At 36.4% G+C, this 23,036-nt stretch overlaps 1 pseudogene across 1 annotated transcript in view; it reads right to left on the reverse strand.

The window, feature by feature from the left end:
* The window catches only part of LOC306652866 (chromodomain-helicase-DNA-binding protein 1-like), a 91,481-nt pseudogene that overhangs the window by 41,045 nt on the left and 27,400 nt on the right, over positions 1-23,036 (reverse strand). The window contains exons 8-14 of the transcript in view: positions 22,712-22,804; positions 13,447-13,543; positions 11,827-11,903; positions 9,673-9,779; positions 6,169-6,287; positions 5,084-5,234; positions 1,367-1,532 (exon numbers count right to left, since the gene is read on the reverse strand). The product of the transcript in view is annotated as a chromodomain-helicase-DNA-binding protein 1-like (transcript). The remainder of the gene's footprint in view (positions 1-1,366; positions 1,533-5,083; positions 5,235-6,168; positions 6,288-9,672; positions 9,780-11,826; positions 11,904-13,446; positions 13,544-22,711; positions 22,805-23,036) is intronic.

A 23,036-nucleotide genomic window follows, 5' to 3' on the forward strand; every position in this document is an offset into this window, starting at 1 on the left:
CAATAGGGAAAGGCCAGAAAGTAAATGCAGTTAAAAATTTGAGAAAGAACTGTTTTTAGGTGAGAAAGAGGTAATTTAAAAAGGGAGGCATCCTTTGACAATTTTATGGCAAAGAGAAAGAATGAAGCAAGTAGTAAAAATTGAGAATTACAAAACCAAAAGCCTTTCCCAGCCCACTCCCTACCAGTAAATGAAGCACCACCTACTGAACCATGGTGCTTCGCTCTATTGGTTGTAGAAGAAACTCTTTTTTGTGAGGTTCTCAGTTCTGGGATTGAATTCAGGAGCACTCAGCCTCCTAGTCAGATCCCCAGCGCTATTTTGTATTTTACTTAGAGACAGGGTGTCACTGAGTTGTTTAGTGCCTTGCTTTTGCTGAGGCTGGCTTTTTACTCAGGATCCTCCTGCCTCTGCTTCTGAGCCACTGAGATTAAAGATATGCACCACCATGCTCAGCTAGAAGGAACTCTTGAATTAAGAAGCTCAGTAAGAACCCTCTCACTCCTGGCCATATTGAGTCCCTATAGCTGCTGATACAGTAAAACAGTCATTTTAAAAGTTATGCAATATTAGGGAACATGATACAAAGCCATTATGTGAAAAGAAAAGACAAAAACAAAACCCTAAAATCCCTTCAAATCTGAATTTCAAAAATTTCAGAATAGAAAAGGATAAAAAGAAAAACATTGGGGCTAGGGCTATTGCTTAGTATCCAAGCATTTGCCTAGCATGTGTGAGGCATTGGGTTTGATCCTTAGCACTGCATTCAAAAAGTAAATAAACAAAACAAAGGCATGCTGTCCATCTACATCTACAAAAAATGCTTTAAAATACATATTTTAACAAAATTTGAAGAAAAAAGAAAAAGGAAGACAAAATGATCTACACCTCATGGCTCTTATGAAGGTTAAATGGAAAAAGATATAAAGCACATGACATAGTTGGCAGCACTATTGATGAACCCACAATAAATGCCCATAAATATTAGCTACAATTAAAAAAATCTACTATTGAGAAGAGAAATCACTGTGCATAGCATCATCATAAAGACAGCATGCTTCTCCAATAAACACCAGATAAGATGTCTGCATCAAGTGAGAAAAGCTACAAACTGAACCCTTGATGACAGGACCATAAACATTAATATCATGACTTGAATTCAAAGTTCAACCACATGGGAACAGCCATATATATTTTCAGTTTCTTGGATCAAGAAACCTAAAGAATGTGCTCAAGATGACAATAGGGCTGGGTAGGAAAAGGAGGTCCCAGGGTGTAGGATACAGGACTTCCTATGGAGATGCATAACACTCATGCCCTAGTTTGAGGTGACTGTGCCATTTGCTCACCCTGACCCCCAAATCACTTCCTTCCTATTGCTCTCTGCTCCCTCTTCCAGCTGCAGGCAAGGCATCAGAGATCTGCTGGCCATTTTTTGTCTCTCCCAGGGTGGAATCCAGGTCTATCTCATCCATGATGCTCCCCTTAGAAGACAGCAGTTAATCAAAGCCAAATTTGAGTATTTCACTCAACTTGAATGGAGAAAACAAAAACTCCAGTTAGTTCTCAGGAAAACAAAGATCAGGATGTGGTAATCTGCTGAGTGTCTAAGTGATACTAAGCACATTCCTTCCCTTGTGAACTTTCTTCTCACCCATGGCAGATGACTTGAACCAGGCTATTGTTGGGTTAGATGAGAAATAAGCATAAAGGTGATAAATGATGACCTTGATAACTATCTAAAACTGCAAGAAAAATTTATTAGCCACCAATTTCTTTTATTTTGGGGGAATGGTAAGAATAAAATGATTTCCTGCATCTTCTATAGCACCTCTCACCAGCTATTTTTTACAGGTACTTCCAGCAGTCCTGAGAGAAGTCAGACACCCTGTTAGCTACCTTCCTACCTCTCCCACTGTCAAACTTCTTAGAAAGAGAAGATGCCACTCAGTACCTCACTTCACAATAAGCTGACTCCTTTCCTTTGCCAAATTGCTTTCCTACCTCATTACTTTATGGAACACCTTGGAAAAACAATAACAATCCTGATCACCAAAGCCTAAAGGCCTTTTCTTAATTTCAATCTCCCTGAAGAGTCCTGTGCACTCCCAATCCTGCCCTTTCCTCTCAATCCTGTCTAGGGGATACTCTGTCTATTTCCTAAGGCCACAGGAACCACAGAAAGCTTTGATAGTATTACCTGGTTTTCACTTGCTAATGCAACTTTACACCTTCCTAAGAACTATCACTTAAGAGTTCTGAAACAATTGGAATCCACATGATGGGCCCTCATTTGCATTTTGCCCTTTTAGTTTTGGTTGGTTATCTCTAGAGTGTCTATTTTGTAACTTGGAAACTTAAAGGTATTCTGTAGCTTAAAAACACTTGAGATAAAAACTAAGCAAGAACATACCTGGATATATTTACATATACATATTTATGTATATGTCTCTGTGTGTGTATACACTTACACTTACATTAATATATATACATATATATTTATATATAAACATAATATATAAAAATACATATATATATTACATATATATATTACATATATATTAAATACATATAATATATATATATATTACAGCTTTGGCATTTAGTAATCAAAATAGAAGAAAGTCAATATTTATGATGAAGCTCAGTTCATACTGGGACCCTCCCTTCCACTCCCTTGGATTTAAATCTCCTGGCTTCCCTTGTTACTGAGCACTCACAATGTGTTTTTAAGGAACTACCTTTTTTCAAAAATGAAAAACAGTATATTATAGTAATTAAGGGCATGGATTTGGAAGTTACAGAGTGCTTGGATTAGACTGGCTCTGAATGATGTTTAGAAAATTTCTTAAAAATTTTAAGGACATTGTCTACGTCATTCTTCTGTTACTCTTCATAAAACAACTGGAAGAAGTACACCTCAGACAATGCTTAGCACACAGTAAGCATTCAATAAATGTTCACTGTATCTATATCTGACCCTCTCTCTCTGTTGTATTCTCCTTGCAGGATAAAGAACCTGCTGTCCTTTTTCAGGATTTCTCAACAATACACTTCTTAGATTTATCAAACCAAAACCATGTCTTTTACTATTAGATTCTTTAATAATTTTTTTTTTAAAAATGCTCTGCTTTCTTTTGAGACAAGTCAGTGAGTTATTACCCTTGCCCTTGGAAACCATAAATAATTCATTTTCTGGATGCAGAGGAAAAAAATCATACAGAACCAGAATGAGATTTTTTTGCCCCTGGCCTGGGCATGAAGTCCCACCAAGGTCCCCTCCAAAAGCCAGCAGTCTACATTGGCCCACAGCAGGAAGTTGTGCCTGTGCACTTCACAATGATGTTCTGGTAGACCACATCACAGGGAAACCCCTAATTGAATGCCTGGAGTTCCCTTTACTGGGGAAGAGTTTGAGCATTTGAGACCTCATTTCCTCTAACTCCCAATATGTTCACCTTCACTACAGCCCACAATGATCTCATCTCTCAAAGTTCTGTGAAGAAATGTATTTAGACATCTACAGTATGTACCTACCTCTCAAGCTTTCACCTTACGTTTGTAATTGCCTCTTCAATAGTGTGAAAATAAAATGCACAGTTGCCCTACCACCATGACAGATAAGTATGCAGAACACTAAAAATATAGAAAAAGCCAGACTCCACAGTTACTCCCTATGCTAAACAAAAACCAAGCAAACAAAACCTAGGGTTCCTCTTTCAGGTTCTACTACCCAAAAAACTGTGAACTTTTCATGCATGTCAATGACTCCCTAAAAAAACAGCACTGATCCCTGTCTGCAATGCTGATGTGCAAAGATACAGGTGTGTGTGAGAGAAAACTGCTATTTTTTAACCCACACTTGGACTAATTGTAAACTTGATAATTCTGCTTAAAATACTGTGTAATTTTTCCCCTTTTGCATACCTCTCGAATTTTTTGATAGCTGGTCTTTTAAAGTCTGTTTTTTGTAGTGAACTTTTCTAAATGAAATCCCTTCCTTTTCTGAGTCTCCCTCTAATGATAATTTACATTGATTTTTTACTACAAACCCTGTTGACTAAAGCCTACATTATTTTCACCTTCCTAACACTTTACCACCTATCTTCCTAATTTCTATTCTCATCATTCAGGCTTAAAGCCTTAAAGTCATCTTTGTATTTGTTATCTCTCTCACTTCCTGTCTCAAAAAAAAAAAAAAAAAAAAACAGTCAACTCCTGTCATTTCTTCTCTGCAACATTTCCTACAGCAGATCTTCCCATAGCTACTGCCCTTGTCAGCCATTTCTTACTCACTTCATGCTTGAATCATTCCAGGATCCTAGGGGTTGATCTCTGTGTATCTAATTCCTCAAAAGGACCTAGGGTACATTATAATATGGGTTCTAATTTTAGCTCAGAAGCTGCTACTATGGAATAACTCTAAGCTTTTTCCAAAAGAGAGATCTCTCCAGAATCTTCCAAGTCAGCATTTGACTCCTATCTAATTTTTGTTTCCTCAAGCAAATTAACTCTAGTCTTTTATCCATATATCCTATGGTATAATTTTGAATTCCCAGTCTTGTTCATCCTCCTCTGGGTATAGAATGAGTACTGTAATTCACTGCGTAAAGGTCTGGGATTAAAGAGGAGGTATGGAATTAGTCATCACTGATTAAGTCAAATTCTTCTTTAAAAACCAACAACAACCAAAAAAAAAAAAAAAAAAAACCAAACAAATTCTGAGATAACTAGTGGCATACTCATTTTTGGAAAGCCCAGAGAGATTATACCCATGATGTTAAGTTACCTGCTCAAAGTCATACATCCAGTAAGTGATAAAGTGTAAATCTGAATCCAAATTTGAATGTTTAAAGCTCATTCTCTTTATTCTATTTTCTCTGCCTTTAAGTGACACACTCATTTAGCTTCTATAGCACCTTGCATGTAGTAGGTACTGAGTGGGTATGAATTAGGCTAACAAACTAATATGTAACTGGAGAAAAAGGGTAGTTAATATTGGTACTTTTTATTTGCATTCACATCCACAGAGAGTGCTGATTATAAATCATGGGACTTTAAATAAAAGAACAACATATTTTACTTGGAGTTCAGCATCAGTCAGCGGTTTCTGGGCTCCAAGAGTAAAATGGCCTCCTATGATCATGTTGGTGAGCTGCAGTTTGGAGGCTGCTTTCCTATAAACTAATTCTTTCACAGTGTCTCGGCCAATCAGTCAAATGACTTTCACAGCCCTGTATGTAAGTCAAGTGTTATGAGTCTGCAAAGCCTGGGGGAATAGAATGTCAAAAAAATTCACCAAAAAGGAAGCAGAACCAAAGACCATATTAAGAAAACAATTAAAAGGACATTGCTCATTTGGACCTGAGCCTCTGTTAGAGAGATCTGGCCCCAACTTATCTCTGAACCCTTTCCAAAAGAGTCAGGGAAAGAATGATGAAGTGACCACAATTGGGACTTAATTTATAGCCAAGGACAACCCTTGGCAGGCATGTTATCCTGAGGTCAAAGGGTAGTTCCACAACCTCTTAACCCATTTTTTTTTTCCTTCTCCTGGTACTGAGAAGCAAATCCAGGGGAGCATTACCAATGAGTTATATCCCTAGCATTTTATAAAAAAATGCTTTATTTTTATTTATTTACTTAAATTTTTTGTAGATGTTGATGGACCTTTATTTTATTCATTTATTTATATGCAGTGCTAAGAATTCAACCCACTGCCTCACATATGTTAGGCAAGTGCTCTACCAGTGAGCCACAACCCCAGCCCCCAAATATTTTATTTTGAGACAGGGTTTTAGTAAGTTGCCAAGGCTGGCCTTGAACTTGTGATCCTCCTGCCTCAGCCTCCCAAGTTGCTATGATTACAGGTATGTACTACCATACCAGCTTTAACTCCATTTTTAAAGTGAGTTAGGTTCTAACTAGTGCCTAATATTTTATTCTAATCATTTGTAATTTAACTGTTCTTTTTAACAAAATGAGACTGAATTGATCATGTGACCCACTGAACATGACTCTGCAAGTCAGTGCCAAAATGGGGTTAAAACCCAGTGGTTCTCAACTCCCAGTATGACACTGTTTTCAGGACTACATTCTTCACCTTCCTCCCCAATCCAGAACTACAAGCCAACAGAACAGGAAAATGAAGATGTTTAACACATTCACTTGTTATGGCCAATTTGTTGAGCTCTGGCAGCTGCTTATAAGTCATTTTGAGGATTAAAATCACTGTCGACAAAAATAACAGTATCTGCTGCTGTTAAGTTCATGCCAATTTCACCTGAAAACCATGCACAAAAAGATGTATGATCAGCAACATACAAATAAGGAACTGGAAAACAGACACAAGGCTAGACTCGGTCATACTGAACACCTGAAATCAGTCCAACTGAGTGGTTTCCTCCTTCAGGCTGACATCTCTGCCCCCAACTCCAGAGCCCTGGAGTGGTCAAAAGTGCCAACTCACCTTATGTTGTCTGACCTGGGAAAATTTAATTACCAAATATAACAGAATGAGATGTAAGGGGCAGAAAAGGATGCTTAATTTAATGCTATGAAGCCATGTTTGAAAACTTTGATTGGATTTTGCTTAGAAAAATCTGTGAATAAGGACACATGCTCTTTCAGAAAACAGCTCCAAAAATGAGAGGTCTTGGGTGTGCCATTGTAGCTCAGTGAGAGTGTGCTCACCTAGCATGTGTGAGGCACTGGAATCAATCCTCAGCACCACATGAAAATAAACAAAATAAAGATATTGTCTCTTATGGTTTAGATGTGGTGTCCCCCAAATGCTCACATATGAGACAATGCAAGAAGGTTTGGAGGAGAAATGATTGGATTATAGCCTTGGCCTAAAACCTTAATAAACCCGTAATAGGATTAACTGAATGGTAATTAGAGGCAGGTATGGTGTGGCTGAAGGAACTTGCTCATTGAGGGCATAGATATGGGGTATATAGTTTATATATGGAAAGTGGAGTCTCTCTCTGCTTTCTGATCATGATACGTGCTGCTTCCCTCTGCTACACTATCTCATCATGATATTCAGCCACATCTTGAGCCCCAAGGAATGAAGTCAGCCTTATATGGACTAAGACCTCTGAAACCATGAGCCATCAAATAAACTTATCTCCTCTATAGTTGTTCAGGTCAGGTCTTTTAGTCACATTGGTAAAAAAGCTGAATAATACAGTGTCTATATACAACTAAAATATGTATTTAAAAAAAGGAGAGGTCTGCAATGTACATTAAGAAAAGCACTTAAACACACTTGCAAGCTACAAGATTGGAAGACCCTGAAACCAGTTAATGAGAAGATGGGATGCTACATGCCTCTGATTAGAGAAAACTTGAATGTGTCTTCCTGAATTGTTTTCCATATTAATCAAAGACAAAGTCATAAAATCAATTCAAGACAAGAACACTCAATGCAACTACTCTGGTCTTTATTCAGTGGTGCAGAAAAAGGGTCAAGGAAGTACCTTGGGTTACAGGAATTTAGACTACTATCAAGGCAAATTGCAGCATTCTCTTTGATTAATGTGAAAACAAGTATAGAGCAGACTATTCTTCCCAGGGTTGTTACAGCTCATGGCTGAAACAAGTGTAAAAGGACTTGTTCCAAGAGTTGAATGAAGGGTTCTTCTTCATAAGGACTACTGACTCCCAGCTGGATCTCAAGACAAGTCAGGCAGGAACATTCTCATTAAAGCCTTCATATGAAATTAAAGTTGGAAAAAAGAAATAATAATGACTGATTACTGAGAGATGCTAAATTATATCTAATAATGACATTATACTTCTACTTTACTATTGACCAAGCATTGTTCAAAAAGGTTCACATAAATTAACTTTTAACCCTCACAACTCTGCATCCTTTCCAGTATAATTCTCATTTTGCAGATGCTGAAATGGAAACACAGCTAGATTAAGGGACTTATTTGAAGTTGCACCACTAGAAGGTGAGAGTCAGGACTCCAGCCCATATTTAAGAATCTGTGGTTATTACTCCTGGGTTTGAGACAGGATTCTGCTGTGCTGCCCTCACTGGCCCTAAACTCCTGGGCTCACACAATTCTTCTGCCTCAACCTCCTGAGTAACTGGGACTGTAGGCATGCACTACTGCACTTGGCTCCAGAAACTTTTTATACACTATATCCTACTACTACCTAGGCAATCATTTTATTTAAAAATGTATACCATAAAAATTATCTTCCACTTGGGTTCAAGATGGCTAGTGCAGCCCTTCTTCACTAAGGGGAACATTTTAAACCGTATTTAGTTTTTTGGGACATAGTTGTAAGCTATCACTGCCACCTGCTGGCAATATGTGGTAATAAACTCACCTCTTGAAAGTTGGAAAGAAACCCATTAAATGAAAATGCTGCAGAACTATAGCAAAAACTTGATAGCAAATATGACAATCAGTGTTTGGAAATGTTAACATCCAGGACTGCTTCAGATCCTAGATAATCTACTAAGGCTTCCAGGGAGATTAATGGAAAAGCAGATGTTTCTTTCTTTCTAATTTTAGATGATTCAAATATCTGCTCTCTAAATATGAATAATAAAATCTTTAAAACACAAATGGAATTCCTCTCCCAACCTGATGATGCATTTGACCAGATCCTTGAAGTTTCCTCTAAGACTAACCGTGAGACAACTGAATGAATGGCTCTGATGCAGGGTGTGGCATATGACTTTGGAAGAGACTGAGGCCAAAGGAGTCTGACAATATCTTAGTATTGAGTTTATTAGACAGAAAGACATACACTGGAGAAATAATCTTCTTATACTCAAGGATTATATCTAACACTTCTTTTACATACCCATATAGTACAAAGCACTTAATAAATGCTTTCAAAATAAGTCTGAACTTTCTTTTTATAAATATATTAATCTCTCTTTCATCAAGGACACACATACTTTTTGTATTCCTATATGTATTCCATATGAATTAAGGCCTATAAAAATAGGATAATGAGACTCAGATTATGAATTCAAAATTGATTTAAGGTATTTTTGATTCAGGATGTAAGGAAAATTCCATCTCCCATAACTGATTTCAAATTATTTAATAGTATATGAGAGCACCCCTTAACTGACAAAGCACCTCAGATGTCATATGATATTTATGATTTAAGTCATATGGACAATTCCATAATAATTACAAATATCTGGCAGTGTCACTATGATCACATTTTAAATAACAAAATGTTTGTTAAATTTTACAACACTATTCCAGGGGTACTCATGCGGGAGGGGCAACTAGCAACAAGATTATCTTATTTTCCAAATTCACAGCTGGGAAGGAGAGCTGCCTCCACTGAACATAAATAAAACTTCCTCAAAATTATGAAAAAAAAAAATCCAGGACTTTCCCAGGTCAGAGGTCAAAGCAGATTACAATTATTTTCTAATAAGCTCATGTTCTAGCCTCACTTCTTTGGGAAATCACAGCTTACATAGGTTGGACAGAAAAGAGCTCCAAAGTAGAAGTCCAGTACTATGCTATGTCAACTGCCTTGATTCTCTCCTTTTAGTATACTCTTTGGTAATAACCTCACCTTTCAGAGAATTATAAAAAAATGTACCAATGTTTGGGATGTAAAAGTACTACACAACTCCTTTTTTGTCTGCTTTCATCAATACTTATGTGGCTTTTCTACCCTAGTACTTAGGAGAAAAATAAAAATGGAATGCTGTCCAAAGTTCTTTATAGCCAGGTGTCTGTCTTCTCTTCTCATGGAACCATCCACATGCTCATAGCCGTAGCCTTTAATAGACAAGAACAACAACATAGTTTAACTCTTTTCAAGGACTCTTCAGGAAATAAAAAAGTCAAGTCATTCCTAAACCAAATACCTATATTGTCTTTTCCATATCCAGGCATGACCCTACTTTAAATAAATCCCATGGGAAAAATCTAAATTTAGGGGGACAATACATCACTTTTCAAAGAAAACCTCACCATAACACACTATCCTGGATTTTTAAAACACATTCAGCCAAAGTTTTGGCACTTAAAACTGTTAATATTCAGTTTTGATTATTCCTAGTCAACCCTAAAAATCCACCCTCTATGGCAGTTTCTATTTGCTGAGATACAATCCTTACTTAATCAAGCAGTAATACAAGCACTTAGGAGCCTGCCTGATTGATTACCCAGCATCTGGTTTCCAATGAAGCTTTCAGGGTCTCCAGTTACCACCATGCATCAGGTCAGGAAGGGGAATTATAAATTCATCATGTTTTGACAGTGGAGATTCCTCAATGTGCCAATGGCATTTCTGCAAGTTTCCAGGTTACTGCAGTACTTGGAGGGCATCAAGTGGATATGAGAGACCACTCTGAACTAAATTTTAAAACTCTTATTTCTGCAGCTCATAATCTACCAAAGGCTCAAAAATCATTCACTGTTTAAGCTTTTTCCCATTATCTCACATCAATTTTATTACATATAAAACAGAGTTCTTAGGTAATTGCCTACATTCCCTATTGCTTATAAAAATAATTGGTTTTACCTTCCCCTGCATGATTCGTGGGATCTCTGTACTATCAATATTCATTTTCTTACTAATCCTGAATAAGTACACAAGTGTTGAGTTGAATGTTGCAAGACACTGAAAGTTTCTGTCACAGAAACACAACTTATCATATTTTTGAAGATACTCAACATTTTCACATCTGCTTCACATAGTGCCGGGGTCCAGCCCTAGCAGGAGTCCATGGGTTCCACACAGGTAAACGGGTGCAGGGAGACAGCATCGGCGATGGATGGAGAATGAAAGACACAGACTCTAGTTCTGGTGCAATCAATCCCACTTTAATCTGGGGAAGGCTGGGCTTATATACATTTTTCCTCAGGCTATAATGGCAGTCTTGTGGTTAAGATTAAAGAAATTTCCAAAGTATAGGCAGTAATTGTTTTAACAAGGAACAGAAAGATTATGAGAAAACAGTAACCTTACAAATTATCCTTACCTAATCACAATTGTTTTAAGAATATCTAACTACATCAATGAGCTAATACAATATTTATTTCCTTAATATCTAAACTCTATGTGACCTAAGACATTCTTATTACTCTCATGGTTAAAGTGATAGACAAGTAATCTCAGGTGACAATTTCTACTGGGTCCATCTGGTTAATATCTAAATTGCTGAGTTAAGGGCTACAGGAGGGCAGCAGTCACAGTGGTTATTGTGTACCAATACGTCTTATAGGGGTGACCTATTCTTTGTAGGAAGGAAGGAATGTTGTGAAATTTTATTCTCTTACCTCACCACCACACATAAACAAAACCATCATTAGAATTTAACCACCCTGTTGGAGACAAAGGCAAATCTATAACTATTTTCTCCAGAGGCTTTCAGGGACTCATTGCATGGTTGCAAAATTATTTTTGACTTTGTTAGTGGTAAAGACCCATTGTTTTTCAGATTCTAGGTAATATTTTCTGGAATTTTTGTTGTATTCCCCTCATCCCCTTAAGCAATATGTTCAGACTGAAATGAGTAATATATTATCAGAAAAACACAGCAGGAAAAACACCATGCTCTGGAGCAAAACATTCGGCAATTCCCTTTAGAATGAGCCTTTGCAATCATTCTCCAGAGAATCTTTGTCAAGCACTGGATGGAACTCTGGACACGCCTGCAACATAGTGCTGTCCCCTCTCCTCATCTTCTTTTGTTTCTGAATAATGTTTTTGCACTTTCTTCCTCTGTAACATTCCCACACCCCTTAATACTCATCATGGACCTATTTGATTGTTAAATCTAAAAAAGTCTTCAGTAATATAGTGGCCCAGGGGTATCACCTCTGTAATCCATATAGTCTTAGAGAATATCCAACATCTGGGTCATTTGGGAGAAAAGTAAAACTCCTCCTTGTCCTCTGACAAGGAAAAGAAAAGGAGAAACTGTAGTAGTATTTAAGGTGAGTTACCCTCACACAAAATTTATCAAACAATACAATTTTATAAGTAAGTCAAATGCTAAGGTAGAAATATAAATGTCATATAACTTTCTCAGAAACTCTACATAGTTTACATAAGAATACAAAGTGTCTCTAGATGTAGCTGCATCCTTTAGAGCAGTTATAAAGCTACAGCAGAGAGATTCTCAGAGCACATGTCAATTCACCAGGAACTATGGAAACCCTAGAGCAACCAAGGATCCTATTTCAGGAATGTCACTTCACACATTGAAAATAAATATAAACTTTCACTTTAATAGTGAAATAAATAAACACATGAAGAGTAAACAGCAAGATTCTCTTATGTGTGTACCCCTTCCCCATGATCCTAAAGATCTGTGATCAGCTATTTACTGCTATTCCCCACTTGGGGGTGTAAGTCATTATCATCTAGGAAAGTCTGAGAAGCATCACTTTAGAGGAGAAATCCCCCATGATACATGAGGAAACTTGCACACAGACAGTGAAAAGAGGAAAAAATTCAAAATAATGCATTAAGAGCAAAATTAAGCTGAGAATTTCTTGTTATCAGACACTGTTTTAAAATTTTCCTGAACAAAAAAGTACAGTGTTGATAAAACAATATTCTTTTTTAAGAAAATGAACTTAATTTAAGCTTACCACAAAGATAAGATCAAGAGTTAGGAAGAACTCCTGCCAGATTCTAGCCCAAATTTGGGGGAAAGCATTGAACTTAAATAAAGGTGAGTACTTCAATTCTTATCTCATCTCTGACATTGGCTAGCTATATGACTTTGGAGAAGACATTTCTGGGTCTGAGACATAAAAAAACTTGGATGGAAGGTATTTATGGGCTCTTCTCCATCTCTAACACACCTATAATTGATATGTCAAAGAAAATTAAGCACACTAATACATGCAATTATTTAACTTGCAAAAGATTGGAAAATTTTGCCAAATCTGAAGTTTTAGGTTAGTTCAGGCCACACCTGGGACAGTCATCCTAAAGAGACAATTTTGAAATTCTGGTCTTCTGATACTCAGCTCACATTTCTGGTAAAGACTATTCCAATTACCCCTTGAGTTTAAATCAAACCCCACAGGTTAACAAGAATAAATGCTTACTGAACCTTTATTATGTGTCAATTTAGTACAAAGTACCAGCAGGCAATTATAAAAGAAATGCTCAATGCTGACTCTGTCCCTGTGGCTCTAAACAATATAGCTGGATGGATGAGGTGAACATACACTGATCAACTGGGCAGTAGATTAAGGTAGGGCTTGCCAAATGGTATAGGAATTCAGGAAAGAAAGAATCATAGTGGGGAAGAGTGGGGTGGTATGAGATAAAACGGTGTGAGTGTTTAATTTCAGTGAAAGTTGACCCTGAATTAGGATCTTATAAAAGAGGAAAACTTGAATCAGGCTCATGAAATAAGTAAGTTCCTCATTAATTAGGTTTTAAAGAGTCACCAGCCGAGAGCAGTACATATACCTGTACTTGGAATGCAGAAAGTCCAGAAGCTCCTCCAGCAGGTGACATTTCCCACTAGCCTCAATCAGGTGGTCTCCAACTTCAAAAGGCTCTGGCTCTACACCTGGAAAAGAAAGTTCCCATTTCCAATCACATGCCCTGACTCAGGGCAAACTTCTTGAGTAGAAAAATTAATAGATAGGCAACAGCAAGAGAACCCATTCTCTTTTTAATCCATTATGTCCCTTAGTCACATCTATTTGAGGCATTTTATAACTATTTGCTTACATTACTATCTCAGTGCAGCTTAACACCAATTGCAGAGCCTGGCACATCCAAAAATCCTAATATAAACTTGCCTAGGAATCAAACCCACTCTTTAGGAAACTGAGGCAAAGGGAGATGCCAAATGTCAAGGATATCCATAAATAAAATGCTAAGGCTCTCACTCTATAAAAGGAATCAAGAAACAGGCTTAGGTGTATATAAATGATTCTCAAGGTATGGAGTGGCAGTCAGAATATTCTGGAAGGGGTCACTGCCTGGAGGTCTTCTCTTAGTTGGGGCACAAGTGCCCCTGAGACCACTGCCCCAGATACCTGGAGGTGTTTTCTTTGGGTGCTCCTGCTGCCCACACTGCTGCTGCACACCAGAGGTCTTTTCTCTGGGCATTCATGCTGTCTTCACTGCTGCCACTGACATTGCTGCCCCTGACAAAGGTGCTGCTGCTCCCTGGAGGTCACTTGGACCTCTGGTTGCCACTACAGTTACAGCCACAGCTGCCACCACTGTGGCTGCTGATCCCCCACCACTGCCAGCAACACAGATGACTAAGGTGCTGCTGAGCACGTGCCTACTGTCACCAACCCCTGCCACTTACTACTTCTACTACTGCGCAGGGGTTTGCTGCCAGGGAGAATCCAGGTTTGGTTGCACATGATTGCATCCATTTTGAGACACCAGTCAGAGCCTGAGGTATGAGATTATGGCGGGTTTCCTGCTATTGCCATCTTGGGGAGTCAAAATGCACCTGTCTGGGGACACCCAACAGGACCTGGGGGTTGAGTGTCAGGTGCCTGTGGGTTTGGCTGTACCTGGAGTCTTCCTCCTGGGGGATTGGTTGCTGCCATCTAGTTATTGTCTCTCAGGATTGCTCATCCCTGGTGGTGTATTTCCAAATTCCAGTATCGTTGAGATCTTGGGACTGAAACATGGTCAAACCTAAGACATCTGAGACCCAGATTGGTGGAATAGTGACTGGGTCTGTTAGGGCCTCTCTGGGCCAGGAAGTCTTGTGGAAAGTCAGGGTAGTGTTATGCCACCTGCAATTCCCCTCAGTGCTTGACAAGGATTCTGCTGAGTAATAAAGGTGTTTGCAAAATCTCATCATATTGGGAATTTGGTTGCAGACTTTCCTTCCTTGATTGCTTAATATGAGTAGGTTTACTATTAATATTTTATGTGTTCTCCCTGAAAACAGGGGTCTTAACAACACCAGGGTTAAAATATAAAAACAAGACTTCTAATGGAACAGTGATTTCAGATTTAGTCATTTGTAATAAAACTTTGAATAACCAAGAATATTATGAGAAAATACAGAAATAGATTCTAGCTGGCGATCTCCTGTTGACTACTCTCAGATGACCTGAAGTATGTAGGCAAATAACTCCAACCCCATCAGGAATGATTAACAGGAACAGAAGAAATAAAGAAAATAGAGTTTCTACAGTTAAAACACCTTATGATAATGTTTATTTAATTAATGGAGAGCCATAACATCCTTACAGAGGGATGCCTCTTAAGCCCCTGGATTTAGACCCTCCTTTATCTCCCACAGTATATTTAGATGTAAAATCAGGACATGTTATAATCTTGTTAGAAAGTATACATACAAGAGTACAAGATATTCTATTTCTTAAAGTTTAGGATTTACAGACTGCTGTAAATATTATTTGCCACCTATCCCCCGGAGAAAAAGTTCCTCAATGTTAAGTTCACACAGTAGAAGATGATGTCATATTATTGTTAATTTAAACTGTCTAGCACTTATTAACCACAGCAGTAGCCACACAACTCACAGGGTTGAGTAAATACTCAACAGGGTTGAGCAAATACTCACAGGGTTGAGTAAATACTCAACCCTGCAGAACTTGCTTTAACCTTTATGATTAATTAAGCGATATTAATATGTCTTGGACTGGGGAGATAGCTCAGAGTGCTTGCCTTGCAAGCACAAGGCTCTGGGTTCGATCCCCAGCACCACAAAAAAAAATTAATATGTCTTATTGTTTAGTTATAGGTTATCATGAGAAAGCAATTACTAAAAATAATTAGAATACTTCATTGCCTGATCTAGTAATGATTATTCAAGATATTTTTGTTATTTTTCCTTGTGATTTTTTTCTGTTCTGGAAATTCATGTGTAACTGTCAACCTTTTAATGCATAAAAATCTGGCTGGGAAAAATAAAATTTAGAACTTAGCATCCATTCCTTGAGTTTGTGTTGCTTTGTTCTCCACCTCGCCAATGCCTACTCCATTACCTGTGACCACTACGACCCCTGTTAGGGCTGGACACCGGCAGGGTAGGGCTGAGAAGCTTTTGGATGCTAGTAGAAACAGTTTTTCAATTTTCTCCTGAGATTTATTTTATTTTATTTTTTTCCCTGGCATCTCTCTCCACTGTATTTGGAGCATGGTGTTTTTCATGTACCAATTTGTTGAGGATGGAGATATATGCATGATTTTTTGCAGTTCAGCAGTATATTCTTATATTTTTAACTATTTTTCTCTTTATATATATGTATTCTTCCTCTTCCTAGTCTGTTTCTCTGGATTCCATTTCTAACTTTTCTCTCCCTAATAGTCAATCTCTGTTGGTTCTTCTTCCACTCTTCCTGTGGATTTTTGCTTGTGGTTTCTCTCTTTCTCCTTCATGAACATCATGTCCTGCACTATTTCTGATTTCTCAGTGTCCAATATTTGAGATTGCAAATCCTTTTGGCAAATTTTCTGTTTATATTTTGGACCGTGATTGAACTCATCATTGCTGTTTATAGGTAGAGGGCAGTGGACACCTTGGTGGAAGCTATTATATTTGAGGCTGTGTATTGTTTGTACTGGGTACTGTTGATGTTGGTCTCCCTCTTAATGGTGGTATATGAGAAAAATTCAGGGACAATATAGTTCTACAGGGTAGCATCTGTAGTACCTCAGATTCATACAACTAGATGGGAAAACACACAAGCAACATGAAAAATTATGGAAAAAAAGTGCCCCAAAGAAATCAGGATGCCCCAATATTAGAATCCACTGATATAACAGTAGAAGAAATGTCCACAAAGGGGTTTATAATGTACATAGTTAAACTGATCTATGATTAAATGATGGTGTAAAGAGTGAAATCAAAGAGAAAATACAGGATGTGAAGGATCACTTCAATAAAGAGTTAGAGATTGTGGGGGAAAAAAAACAAGCAGAAATCCTTGAAATGAAGTTATCCATAAACCAAATTAACTTCTAATGGAAAGCATCACCAATAGACTAAACTATTTAGAATACAGAGCCTCAGGCAATGAAGGCAATATTATTTACTATTGAAAATGAAGTTCATCATTCAGAGGAGATGAGCAAAATCCATGAACAGAACTTCCAAGAGTTATGGGAAAACACAAAAAGACCAAATTTAGGAGTTACTTGGATAGATGAAGGAGCAGAGGTATAAACCAAGGGAATGCACAATCTTTTCAATGACATAATATCAGAAAATTTCCCAAACCTAAAAAATAAAATGGGAAATCAAATACAGGAGGCTTACAGGACTTCAAATGTACAAAATTACAACAGACCCACACCAAGACACATTAAAATGAGGATGACTAAAATAGAGAATAAGGATAAATTCTTAAAGGCTGTGAGAAAAAAAGCAAATTACATATAGGAGAAAATCAATTCAGATCTCAAGTGATTTCTCAACCCAGACACACAAAGCTAGGAGATCATGGAACAAAATATTTCAAGCTTGGAAAGAAAATCGATGCCAACCAAGAAGTTTATAATCAGCAAAATTAAGTTTCAGATTTGAAGATGAAATAAAAACCTTCCATGAAAAACAGAAGTTAAAAAATTTCACAATCAGAAAGTCTCCAGTATGCAACATTCTCAACAAAATATTCCATGAGGATGAAGAGGAAAAAAAAAAAAGTGAAAACAAGCAAAGGGAGAAACTACACTATTGGAATAGTCAAAGAAGAAACTACATCAAATTAAAAGCCAGAAATAAACCAAATGATCATGAATACAAATCATATCTCAGTAATAACCTTGAATGTTACTGGTCCCAATTCATCAAGCAAAAGATATAGACTTGCAGATTTGAGTAAAAAACAAAATCCAACAATATGGTGTCTCCAATAGACTCACTTCATAGGCAAAGATATCCACAGACTGAAGGTGAAAGGATGGGAAAAAACATATCACTCATATGAATTGTGGAAACAATCAGGGGTTTCCATCCTCATATCAGAAAAGGTGGACTTTTAGTCAAAGTTAATCAGAAGGGACAAAGAATGTCATTTCATTCTACTGAAGGGAATTATACATCAGCAAGACATATAATTATAAATACTTCTGCCCCAAACAATGGAGCATCTATGTACATCAAACTCTTCATGATTTCAAGAATCAAACAGACTACAGCACAATAATACTGGGTGACTTTAACATATCTCTCTCACTACAGGACAGATCTAAGTAAAATCTAAATAAAGAAATTATAGAACTCAATAATACAATTAAACAGACTTAACAGACATATATACAATATTTCATATATAAATGAGTGATACACTTTTTTCTCAGCAGTACATGGATCCTTCTCTAAAACAAACCACATCTTATGCCACAAAGTAACTCTTAGTAAATACAAAAAAAAAGGAGATAATATCCCACAGTCTATCAGATCATAATGGACTGAAATTAGAAATCAATGATAAGATTAAAAATAGAAGCTACTCTAACATATGGAGACTAATACACTATTGAATGACAAATGAATAGTAGAAGAAATCAAGGATGACATAAAAAAATTACCTAGAGTAAATGAAAATACAGATACAACAAACCAAAATCTCTGGGACACAATGAAGGCAGTACTAAGAGAAAAGTTCACTGCATTGAGCTCATTTATTAAAAGAACAAAAAGTCAACAAATAAATGACCTAACATTATATCTCAAAACCCTAGAGAAAGAAGAACAAATCAACACCAAAAACAGGAGAAAATAGGAAATAATTAAAATCAGAACTGAAATCAATGAAATTGAAAAAGAAACAACTGAAAAAATTGACAAAACAAAACTTGGTTCTTTGAAAAATCAATAAAATTGATAAATCCCTAGCCACACAAATGAAGAGAAAGAGAGAGAAAACCTGAATTATCAAAATACAAGATTAAAAAGGAAATATCACAACAGACCCAACTGAAATACAGAATAATTAGAAACTATTCTGAAAATTCATACTCCAACAAAAGAAAATACTGCAGACATCAACAAATTTCTAGAGACATATGACCTATCTAATCTGATTCTGGAAATCATACATGATCTATACAGAATAATTTTAAGTAATAAAATAGGAAATGCCATCAAAATCTACCAATTAAGAAAATTCCAGAACCAGATGGATTCTCAGCTGAGTTATAGAAGATCTTCAAAGAAGAATTAATACAAATACTCCTCAAATTATTCCATAAAATGGAAGGACGGACCTTTCCAAACTCATTCTATGAGATTAATATCACCTTGATACCAAAATCAGACAAAGACACATTAAGGAGAGAAAACTTCAGACCAATATCCCTAATAATAACAGATGCAAAAATTCTCAATAAAACGCTGGAAAATTTCTACCAAAAATATTAAAAAGATAGTGTACCACTATCAAGTGTGGTTAATCCCAGGGATGCAGAATTGGTTCAACATATGGAAAACAATAAATGTAATTCATCATATCAATAGACTTAAAAACAAGAATCATTATCTCAATAGATGCAGGAAAAGAATTTGACAAAATACAGGACCCCATCATGTTTGAGAAACTAGAAAAACTTAGGTATAATAGGAACATACCTCAACATCGTAAAAGCCATATATGCTAACCCCAAGGCCAACATAATTCTAAATGGAGAAAAATTGGAAAGCATTCCCTCTAAAATCTGTAACAAAATAAGGATGCCCTTTCATCACTTTTATGCAAAAATATCCTTGAAACTTTAGCCAGAGCAATTAGGAAAGAGAAAGAAATTAAAGGTATACAAATAGATAAAGAGGAACTCAAACTATCACTATTTGCCAATAACATGATTCTTTATTTAGAAGATCTAAGAAATTCCATGAGAAAACTTCTAGAACTAATAAATAAATTCAGCAAAGTAGCAGGATATAAAATCAATACCCATAAATTAAATGCCTTCCTATACTTTAGAAATGAATTCAATAAAAGAGAGATAAAGAATATTATCCCACTCCCCCAAAAAGAGACTAAACTATTCCATTCACAGTAGCCTAAAAAAAAAATAGGTATCAATCTAACAAAAGAGGTGAAAGAACGCTACAATGTAAACTATAGAACACTAAAGAAAGAAACTGAAGATGACATTAGAGGATGGAAGGACCTCCCATGCTCCTGGAAAGGCAGAATTAATATTGTCAAAATGGCCATACTACCAAAAGTGTTATACAAATTTAATGCAATTCCTATTAAAATCCCAATAACATTCTTCATAGAACTAGAAAAAAACAATCATGAAATTCATCTGGAAAAATTAGAGATCCAGAATAGCTAAAGCAATCCTTAGCAAGGATAGTGAAGGAGGAGACATCACATTACCAGATGTTAAACTATACTACAGAGGTATAGTAATAAAAACAGGATAGTTTGGTGCCAAAACAGACACATAAACCAATAGTACAGACTAGAAGACATGGAGACAAACCCACATAAAACAGTTATCTCATACTAGTCAAGTGTGCCAAAAATATTCACTGGAGAAAAGACAGCCTATTTAACAAATGGTGCTGGGAATAATAAAAAGAACATATAACAAAATAAAATTACATCTTTATCTCTCACCCTGCATGAAACTCAACTCAAAGAAGATCAAAGACTCAGGCCTAATAGAAGAAAAACTAGGCCCAAATCCATACCATGTCAGCCTAGAATCTGATTTCCTTAACAAGACCCCTAAAGTGCAATATGTTCAATCAAGAATCAGTAAATGAAATGGATTCAAACTAAAAAGCTTCTCAGGAAAGAAACAATCATTAATGTGAAGAGAGAGCCTGCAGGGTGGGAGAAAATTTTTACCACATGCACCTCAGATAAAGCATTAATCTCTAGGATATATAAAGAACTCAAAAAACTTAACACCAAAAGCAAATAACCCAATGAATAAATGGGCTAACAGACATGTCACAGAAGTTATACAATCGATCAACAAACACATGAAAAAATGTTCAACATTTCAAGCAATTAGAGAAATGCAAATCAAAACTACTCTAGGATTTCTTCTCACTCCAATTAGAATAGTAATTGTCAAGAACACAAGCAACAATAAATGTTGACAAGGATATGAGGAAAAAGGTACACTCATACATTTCTGCTGGGAATGAAAATTGGTGCAACCATTATGGATAGCAGTATGATGATTCCTCAGAAAACTTTGAATAGAACCACCATTTGACTCAGGTATCCCACTCATTGGTTTATACCTAAAGGACTTAAAATCAGCATACTATAGTGATGCAGTCACGTCAATGTTTATAGCAGCTCAATTCACAATAGCTAAACTATAAAACCAACCTAGATGCCCTTCAACAGATGAATGGATAAAGAAAATATGGTATGTATATATGATGTAATACTACTCAGTTTTAAAAAAAGAATGAAATTATGGCATTTGCTGGTACATGGATGGAGTTAGAGAATGTCATATTAAGTGAAATAAGTCAAACACCCAAAATTAAAGGCCAAATGTTTTCTCTGATATGCAGTTGTTTATTCACAATAAGGTGGGGTAGAGGAAGAATAGAGTTACTTTACATTAGGTAGAGGGAGTGAATGGAAGGGAAGGGGTATGGGGGTAAGAAGGACAGTTGAGTAAAACAGATATTTTTACCTCGTGTACACACATGACTGCATGAACAATGTGATCCTACATGTATCATCAGAAAAATCAGAAATTATACTTTATTTATGTATTAGCTATCAAAATGTATGAATACATTCTACCATCATGTACAACTAATTAGAACAAATTTTAAAAACTTAAAGAATATTCTTGAAGTTTTCCTTCAAAATCTACATTCCTAATGTCTCTTCTTCCCTAAAAATAATATTCTAATGTGCATCTGCTTAAGATACTGTTAAACTTTTAAATAGTTCACAGTGCTGCTTGGCAAAAAGTTTTTAACACAAGTACAGCAAACCTTTTGCATTCTTTCTGTACTGGAGCCTCCATGGCCAGAGAATTGTCTATCAGAGTGTGTAAAAAAAAAAAAAAAAACATTATTTGAATGAAAATGAGAACGCAATACATCAGTTTTGTACAAAGGCACTAAAGCAGTGCTTAGAAACATACAGAAGTCAGTAAGATGAAGGGGAAGCAGCAAGTGATTCTAAGAAGCATGTGAGCAGGAGGAAAAGCAAGTGAAAGTGCTACTTCAGAAGCTGAGTGAAGAGTATTTCAAGGAAAAAGTGATCTACTGTGTCAAGGGTTTCTGAGAGGTTAACTAAAATGTGAATTGACAATCTCTGGGCATCACAGAGATCACTGGTAAACTTGGCATAGTGGCTGAGTAGGTTCAAGACTAGAGAAAATCTAATCACGAAGAAATGCTCAGAGAAATCCAGATTATGACACATTCTGTAAAGCTACCAGTTTTATGCTCCATAACTGTCAACATCATGAAAGACTAAAAGGTCCCCTCCTCACACCCCCCCAAAAACTTAAAAACATTTCTAAATTGCAGAAAAATAGAGACATGGTAAATGCAATATAGAACCTATGGATCTTAGATTAAGAGAGAAAAAGAAAAACATAGCCATAAGGAATATTACAGGAACATCTGAAGAAATCTGAATAACATTAGATAATATAGAGAAAATGAGAATAAGCAAAATACATACGGTAGATACAGATAGTTTTTTTTTTTTTTTTTTTTTTTTTTTTGAAGAATTCTGCTTTGATTTTGGACCCAGAACTACTAAAGAAAAACAATGTCGGGGAAAACCATCAAACAAATATGGGTGATCCACATACTTTTGAAGCTGGGATAAGATATTCTGAAGTTTAACTTTCTTTGCTATCTCATTTTCAAATGAATCTGTAATTTTGAAGAGAGAAAGAAAAATGGACTAACAAATCAAAACCAAAAACAAAAAACAAACCCAACACTTTATAAATAACCTTACTAATTTTATTGGACATTCCTCAAATTTATTGTAACCCCAAGAGGTTCATCTGCAACTGAGAATTAATAGCATATCCACATGGAACTTTCCTATACATCACTTTGTTTTGAGAAGAAGGTCTATAATTTGAACTTGGGGGTGGCT

This window comes from Sciurus vulgaris (assembly GCF_902686455.1).
Source record: "Sciurus vulgaris genome assembly, contig: HiC_scaffold_625_arrow_ctg1, whole genome shotgun sequence".
Lineage (NCBI taxonomy): Eukaryota > Metazoa > Chordata > Mammalia > Rodentia > Sciuridae > Sciurus > Sciurus vulgaris.